Source organism: Myxine glutinosa, chromosome 4 (genome assembly GCF_964187855.1).
Source record: "Myxine glutinosa chromosome 4, kmMyxGlut1.1, whole genome shotgun sequence".
Lineage (NCBI taxonomy): Eukaryota > Metazoa > Chordata > Myxini > Myxiniformes > Myxinidae > Myxine > Myxine glutinosa.
The window spans coordinates 201164456-201173054 of NC_136264.1; the positions used below are offsets into that span (position 1 = coordinate 201164456).

General features: G+C 45.5%; 1 protein-coding gene across 2 annotated transcripts in view; it reads right to left on the reverse strand.

Moving 5' to 3' along the window:
* LOC137425632 (plexin-A1) overlaps nt 1-8130 on the reverse strand; it is a 235555-nt gene extending 227425 nt beyond the window's left edge. Inside the window, exon 1 of one of the 2 annotated variants that reach the window (XM_078776907.1) lies at nt 7909-8130. The gene's annotated coding sequence lies outside the window, so the exon portion shown is untranslated. The remainder of the gene's footprint in view (nt 1-7908) is intronic. The other variant, XM_078776908.1, reaches the window with a different exon arrangement.
* Nucleotides 8131-8599: the final 469 nt, after the last annotated feature.

An 8599-nucleotide genomic window follows, 5' to 3' on the forward strand; every position in this document is an offset into this window, starting at 1 on the left:
ATGTTGAAATATGTTGAAAAAGTCAAACTTTACATGGGGTGTACTTACTTTTTCACGTGACTGTATATATATATATAATCATAAGAAATTAAATAAGTTACGGACATAGCTTATTTAATTTCTTCTGATTATTTATTTAATGCAAGTGAGGCACCCTGCTTATATTGTGGAGTTTCTGCTATTTCTCACAGATATATATGTATATGTACACGAGCATATGTAACCGGCATTGCCGGGCAATGCAGGGTGACTTCGCCGATGAGAATATTAAGAGAGGTGGAGGGAGAGGAGAGGGAAGATGTGAGAGGGGGAAAGAGAGGGCAGGGAGGGAGAGAGGAGGAGAGGAGTGAGATCGAAACCTCACCACATGTCGCTATACTGTACACTCCGGAAGGGAGGAGTGGTGCGAGGAGGAGAGTGGGTGTGAGGGAAAGAGAGAGGGAAGAGGAGAGTAGGGACTAGGGGCATGGGAGAAAGGGGATGAGGATGAGGAGGGGGAGGTAGAGAGAGAAGGAAGGGTGAGAGAAGAGTTAGGAGAGGGAGGGTTAGAGTCTGGAGAGCAGAGAAGGGGGTGGGAGGTGGGGGTTGAAAATCCGGCAGATGTGATGCCAAGGTTAACGTCCATCAGAGGGATGGCACACATTGATGAATCACCCTGCCTGTGAAACACCAGGATGACAGTCGGGCCGGGATTGCCAGTTTATAGCTGGATCGGAATTTGAACTCAGGCTAGACGGCTTAGAGCGAGTGTGCATACCTCTCAGCCATTGTGCTTTTAATCCTCTAATTTATTTTGCCTTCCTAACTCCTGGGATGTCCCCACAGAATACCGAGCCACCGTATCCCCACGGAAGCCAAGTGGCTTGAGCACTCAAACAAGCACTCCAATGAAGTGCCATCACACAAAGGTTAAAGACATCATACGCAGCGATGATTATTAGAAAAGTACTTTCCAACACATATTTTTGGGGGTACAAAACTTAAACAAACATTTCAACAATAAAAGAGACATTCCAAAGCTTTTTGATTCACTCTCATCAGGGAAAAAAGTGAACGGAATGAAGTGGTAACAAAAACACATTTTATAAACGCAGAGTAATAAGCTCAATGATCATTGGTTGATACAGATGCACCCAGGAGCCAATAGGATATGAGGATAGATCATCTGTTGAGGGGTGTGAGACTGCATATGCCTTGTTCAGGGTTCGGAGCCAGCTTTCATTATATTGCTGTGCTCACTGAGGATTACTCAGAAGATGAGATCTAATTGCCGAAGCACGGGGAACAGTAGCACAGGAATGCACATTTCTACATATCCACTGTGGTTGGCTTTGCCCAGTTGGTAAATATTGTCAGACAATCAAAGGGACGTGCTGATTAATGTGATCCGTCAATCGCAAAGATGTATGGCGAACGTACCAAAATCCACATGGGCACTTAAAGTCACTCGTAAACAACATTGCTAGATTGAATGGTAGGCAGCAAGTACTTCCTTAGGCCTCAGTCACACTGGATCGTACGATTTCTGGATTGTGCGATTGATGGCAATCTGGCCGAGGTACGACCAATCGTCAATGTTTGCTACGCTCTCCATTTGAGATCGCAAACAGCGATTGGTCTTAGTGGTCATCGTACGATTGGTGGTACGCGTAGTTGTGCGATCACCAACGATTGGAGAAGATCGATCACAATATCAATCGCAGGTAATCGTGCGAATAGTGGTGGCGATCAGCGACCAATCGTACGGTCAATCGTGGCGACCTGCGAACGCTCGCACTACCGATCGTGAGGTTGAACGACAGGTGGCACCACCAATCGTCAGGTGGCAGGACCAGTAGCACGACCAATCGTGCGACTACTCGACCCGCGATCATGAACTACTGGTGGTGCGTCCATGCGCGACTGGTGGTACGACCATGTAAGACCTGTCTGCGACCTCTTACGATTTGGAATCGCAGGTCAGAAGTTTTGAACATGACCATCGACCTTGCTGCGACTGATTTTGCTCTGGCGATCACCCACGACCTCTGCAACCAGTCGCGCGCTCTTTCTACGATTTGCCCGCGATTCACAAAATTTTCGGTCGCAGCTAGGTCGTAACCTGGTCGCAGGCCCGGTGTGACTGGGGCTTTACGGATTGACAGAAGCGGCCTGCGAGTGGTGGAAATTACTTGTGGTTGAACAGCATAGGAGGAATATTAAACACCGTCTGCTTTATTTGATCCTCGAAACGTTGAGACACTTTTCCTTTAATGGGAAAAATTTTTTTTTTAAATGATTTTACACATTAAGCGATAGTGACACACCTCTCATAAAACTGCCATGTTTGCGTCTGTGAGAGGTATGTAAAAAAAGATGTCGCAGTGTGATGACGTCATGTGCATGGACATCTTTTTCATACCTTGCACGGAAGCAAACATAGGATATCATTTTGCTTTTATAAGTCTTTGCAATGCCTGGTGAGCAAAAATTGACTTATAAGCGACACGTCACTGTCCAGCAGACACAAAGTAACGCGTTTGACGTCCCAACATGTGTCACGGCTTTGTGTGGCGACTGCCAGTTGAGTTTATGGGCCATTGGAGAGGAAGGCGTGGCTTGGCTAACCAGCGGTGCTTGTGACGTTTGGGGAGAGCAGGGAAGGCGTGGCCTGTAGACTGGATGGCGCTTATGACTCACAGACACTAACTCAGCTTTATACATATACATATACATATACAAGGTGGCCCAAAAGTCAGGAGCCAGATAGGATTTTGGCGGTTGTACGACAATAATTAATTTTTACCTTATATAATAAAATTAATTACCTCCTCTTTTCTTCGTGATAAGTGATGGCAGAAAAATTAACAAAAGACGAGACTGGAGCTTGTTTTGATGAGTGGGAGGACTCAGGCTTTTCAAACTGATCAATTGCTGCCAAATTAAATGAAAGATACTCAGAGAGAGCTCTAATTACTCAGGGAGATGCTGGAGAAATTTTTCAGCTCCCAACTCAGGGAGATGCTGCATCATGTATCATCACGATGTCAAGATGTCATGTTTACGTAGAATAGAAAAGTGCCTGAAAGTTAATGGAACACAATTTGAACATTCACCGTGATAAACTCTATCAGTGATAATTAATTAATAAAATACAAAACATCTCAAAATGAAAGGCCCGTCAACATAACTGTGTTGTTCGGTGAACACCACAGCTATTCCCTCCAATTATGGGTGAGAGACGTGATTGGCTCTTGTTACTTATATGTTGACTACTATTGGCAATGCACGTGGTACATGCTTGGGAGCCTCGGTGGTGTCACTGTCGACTCTGTCGCTAACAATTCGCCAACAAGCGATGAAACCGGTCCGGCAGTTGAGCGGTGTGTAGCATTGGGATTCTCTTGTATGTGCTACTTGGGAATGTCCGCAGCTGTGGAGGAACCCAGGTAGGGCTTGAAACCACAAAGGGCCTCCAGCTTGTGTAGCTTTTCTTGGTTGCTTTATGCAGCTTTCTTTGGCTGGAAGAGCATGGGGGCTAATTTATAGAAATATACACAATAGAGTCAGGTCTCCCCAACAGGTGAACCAAGAACGCCAGAGATAAATTCACAGGATGCTTAGTGGAGGTGCTATCACTTGAACATGCAGCAAGAGAACATGGTGCGGTGAAGTTAATTATTAAATAATTAGGTCTGCATGCCGAAGCTCGGTGTGTGTTGGTTCAATTATAATCTAATTACGCCAGAGGGCGCTTCCACGGCTCAAAAGCACAGGTATAAGGTAATTTACTAATACCAATCATTTTAGAGGACGGCAGAGTAATCAACATTGAAAGAGAAACAGTACAGGAACCAACTGCGAACTTATAACGCTCGACACAGACGGGCTCAATGCCGACTGTTATTCACGCAGACCCGTACGGGTAACGCAAGAGGGGATAGCTTGGGAGGTGCCCGGGACGCACAGTGTGGCACACCAGTTAGCTTGCAGGTGAGTGACTCCACGGTACATACTGCAGCTGGAGTGTAGCTGGCACTCTGCGCTCTCCCCAGCCAGCCCTCTGCTCGACCCGCACTCTAATCGCCCTCCATTACAACCTAAACATGACTGGCAAGCAACCTTGATTGGAACCGGGACTGACCGCTGGCACCAGAACTCATCCCACAGCCAGGGACTGACGGCGACTCAAACTGGAACAGACTGCAACAGCGCTTCTGTGCCTGCCTTTTACATGACGTCATATAATGTGCCTGGCTTCAAAGAGAAGAGGACACAGAGTGAGCTTGATGAGTGAAATTTTATATGTCGCGGCAATAACGTCATCTGATGTGGGGACTGCCCCTTGCTGGAGGTCACACACATGGATTTGATATGTTGCCACAGTGCACCAGACATTGCACACGCGGTTCCGCTATCTTGACTTTGCAGCCACGTGAGAGGTGAGAAAGTACAACGGGGAAGGATCAGGAACACTAAATACAGAAAAGAAGGGGAAACGAGACAGACAGCGTGGCGGGAGGTGGGGGGGAGGAGGAGGAGGAGGGAGGGAAAGGGGTGAGGGAGGGAGGCTAGGGTAGCAGAGAGCTCCAATACAATCTTGGCAGTCATTAAACGCCTTATGCTAACATTAATTATGAAATAACGATTAATTAACCCTACATTAACCCCCAAGTAATTTTCGTAACAATAACAGTAACTTTTTCTTTTTTCCTCAACCGAGAGAGGGGCGGAGCTTGGACTGCACATAAATAAAGAGCTCATACTGCTCACTCATTCTCCATTTAATTGATTAATTTATCTGCTTGCGGAAGGCATGCATGCCCCATTAGTATACACGCATACAAACACGTACACATACACTTGTATGTACACACACACACACACACACACACACACACACACACACACACACACACACACACACACACACACACACACACACACACACACACACACACGTACACACACTTACACATGAGATACAAACACGTACACATACACATGTACATGTACATGTACATACACCCACACACATGCATGTACACACACGTACACATGTACATGCACCCACACACACAAACACACATGCATGTACATTGTATACACAAATGTACACGCACAGTACACAGACACACACACACACACACACACACACACACACACAAATGTATGTACACGCACACATGCATACACACACAAATGTATGTACACGCACACATGCATACACGCACACATGCATACACACACACAAACATACACTCACAAACATGTATGTACACATGCACATATGTACACATGCACACACTTATGTACACATGCACACACTTATGTACACATGCACACACTTATGTACACATGCACACACTTATGTACACACACACACGCACACACAAACTCACAAACATGTATGTACACATGCACACACTTATGTACACATGCACACACTTATGTACACATGCACACACTTATGTACACATGCACACACTTATGTACACATGCACACACTTATGTACATATGCACACACTTATGTACATATACACACACACACACACACACACACACACACACACACAATTGTCGGTAGGTGTTAATTGTATTTCTCTTGACAACACAATGAAGTGAAAACAATGACCTGCAGTTATAGAGCTTCTGCAATCATCCACACTCATTCCAAACCTCGTCTCCCTCAACCTCATCCACTTCTCACCTCGCCCGTTAATGCATTCTTCTGCCAAATGAATGTATAGGGTATATCGAATCACAGAGGGAAGTATATCGAATCACAGAAGGAAGAACATGAAATCACGGAGGGAAGAATATAGCATCACAGAAGGAAGATTATCGAATCACGGAAGGAAGAATATCGAATCACAGAAGGAAGAATATCGAATCACAGAGGGAAGAACATAGAATCACAGAAGGAAGATTATCGAATCACAGAAGGAAGAACATCGAATCACGGAGGGAAGAGCATTGAATCACAGAAGGAAGAATATCAAATCACAGAAGAAGGAACATCGAATCACAGAAGGAAGAATATCGAATCATGGAGGAAAGAATATCGAATCACGTAGGGAAGAATATCGAATCACAGAGGGAAGAACATAGAATCACAGAAGGAAGAATATCAAATCACAGAAGAAGGAACATCGAATCACAGAAGGAAGAATATCGAATCACGGAGGGAAGAATATCGAATCACGTAGGGAAGAATATCGAATCACAGAGGGAAGAACATAGAATCACAGAAGGAAGAATATCGAATCACAGAAGGAAGAACATCGAATCACGGAGGGAAGAGCATAGAATCACAGAAGGAAGAATATCAAATCACAGAAGAAGGAACATCGAATCACGAAGGAAGAATATCGAATCACGGAGGGAAGAATATCGAATCACGGAGGGAAGAATATCGAATCACGGAGGGAAGAATATCGAATCACGGAGGGAAGAATATCGAATCACGAAGGAAGAATATCGAATCATGGAGGAAAGAATATCGAATCACGGAGGGAAGAATATCGAATCATGGAGGGAAGAATATCGAATCATGGAGGGAAGAATATCGAATCATGGAGGGAAGAATATCGAATCACGGAGGGAAGAATATCGAATCACGGAGGGAAGAATATCGAATCATGGAGGAAAGAATATCGAATCACGGAGGAAAGAATATCGAATCACGGAGGGAAGAATATCGAATCACGGAGGGAAGAATATCGAATCACGGAGGGAAGAATATCGAATCACGGAGGGAAGAATATCGAATCACGGAGGGAAGAATATCGAATCACGGAGGGAAGAATATCGAATCACGAAGGGAAGAATATCGAATCACGGAGGGAAGAATATCGAATCACGGAGGGAAGAATATCGAATCACGGAGGGAAGAATATCGAATCACGGAGGGAAGAATATCGAATCACGGAGGGAAGAATATCGAATCACGGAGGGAAGAATATCGAATCACGGAAGGAAGAATATCGAATCACGGAGGGAAGAATATCGAATCACGGAGGGAAGAATATCGAATCACGGAGGGAAGAATATCGAATCACGGAGGGAAGAATATCGAATCACGGAGGGAAGAATATCGAATCACGAAGGGAAGAATATCGAATCACGGAGGGAAGAATATCGAATCACGGAGGGAAGAATATCGAATCACGGAGGGAAGAATATCGAATCACGGAGGGAAGAATATCGAATCACGGAGGGAAGAATATCGAATCACGGAGGGAAGAATATCGAATCACGGAGGGAAGAATATCGAATCACGGAGGGAAGAATATCGAATCACGGAGGGAAGAATATCGAATCACGGAGGGAAGAATATCGAATCACGGAGGGAAGAATATCGAATCACGGAGGGAAGAATATCGAATCACGGATCTTCCACCAAATCCGGCACATTCTGTTCGTCAAACGCACGTTGACCATCCTTGCACTTCATTCACCCACAACCGTGTCATCCTCAACCACCAAGCACCTCTATCCACGTCTCCCCCCTCCATGTTTTTATTACATTGACTCCCAATAAAAAAATTCCTTGTATAAATCATTCCCATCATGACATACATCTCCATGTCTAATCATCCCCTCCAGCAAGCATTCCATATCATATTCCAATCTCCAATCTCCAGTCCGAAAGACTAATAGAAGATATTTTCTCTACTTTTCCAAATCTCCATCCTATGATCGGTTTTGTCTTTATCTTTGATATTTTTTCCCCAAATCCATTTCCCATTTCATCCTTTATGTGTATATAACCTCGGCGTGTTCTTCTTCATCTAAAAGCTCTCCTGCTCCGCTCGCCTTGTCCCCTCTTTAACGTTATGATCATCCAATCTCCATCTTTCCATCTCCCACAGCCACCAATCTCCATCTTTCCATCTCCCTATTTTCCATTCTCCATAATAACGTACCGCAAAACCACCCGCTCCAAATGGGTCTCCGGGTCAGATCATCGAGATCGGGATCCACGTCTCGCAGCGCGTGGAATCACGAGGACGACGATGTCCGTGGAATGCCGGGATTCCCGAACCCGGGAGCGACTCGATCCTCGACCCGTGTCGGCTCCGACGGACTCGGCGACGAGCAGCGGTTCGGCGGACGTTACGCGTCCCTCGAATGGAATTCGTCCCCACAATGCTTTGCCTTGGAGGAGGAGAGAGCTTGGGTGTGGGGACTGGGGAGGGAGGTGCGTTGTGGGAGAGAAGAGGGAAGAAGGTGGCGAACCAGGAAAGTGAGAGCGACGAGTTCGGGCAGAGACGAGTCAAGGTAGGGGAAGGGAAGACAACATGAGGGCGAAGGGACACAGAGAGAGAGAGACAAACATCGACATATGGATAACAATCCGAGTGCGCGAGACACACATCACGTGCCGTTCCCTGCCACCACCAAAGACAACAACCCCAAGTTGGGATCGTGCGATCGATCACATATTCCAAATAATCACCCGCAGAGCCATGTGCACGGCCGTACATTGATCACGTGATCACAAACGTTATCAATAACACCTTTTATCACTGATAAATCATTTGGGTGTCATTAATGTTTTTATACCCGATTGTTTAAACTAGAAACCAAATAGAGCAGCTCGTACCTTCCACACTG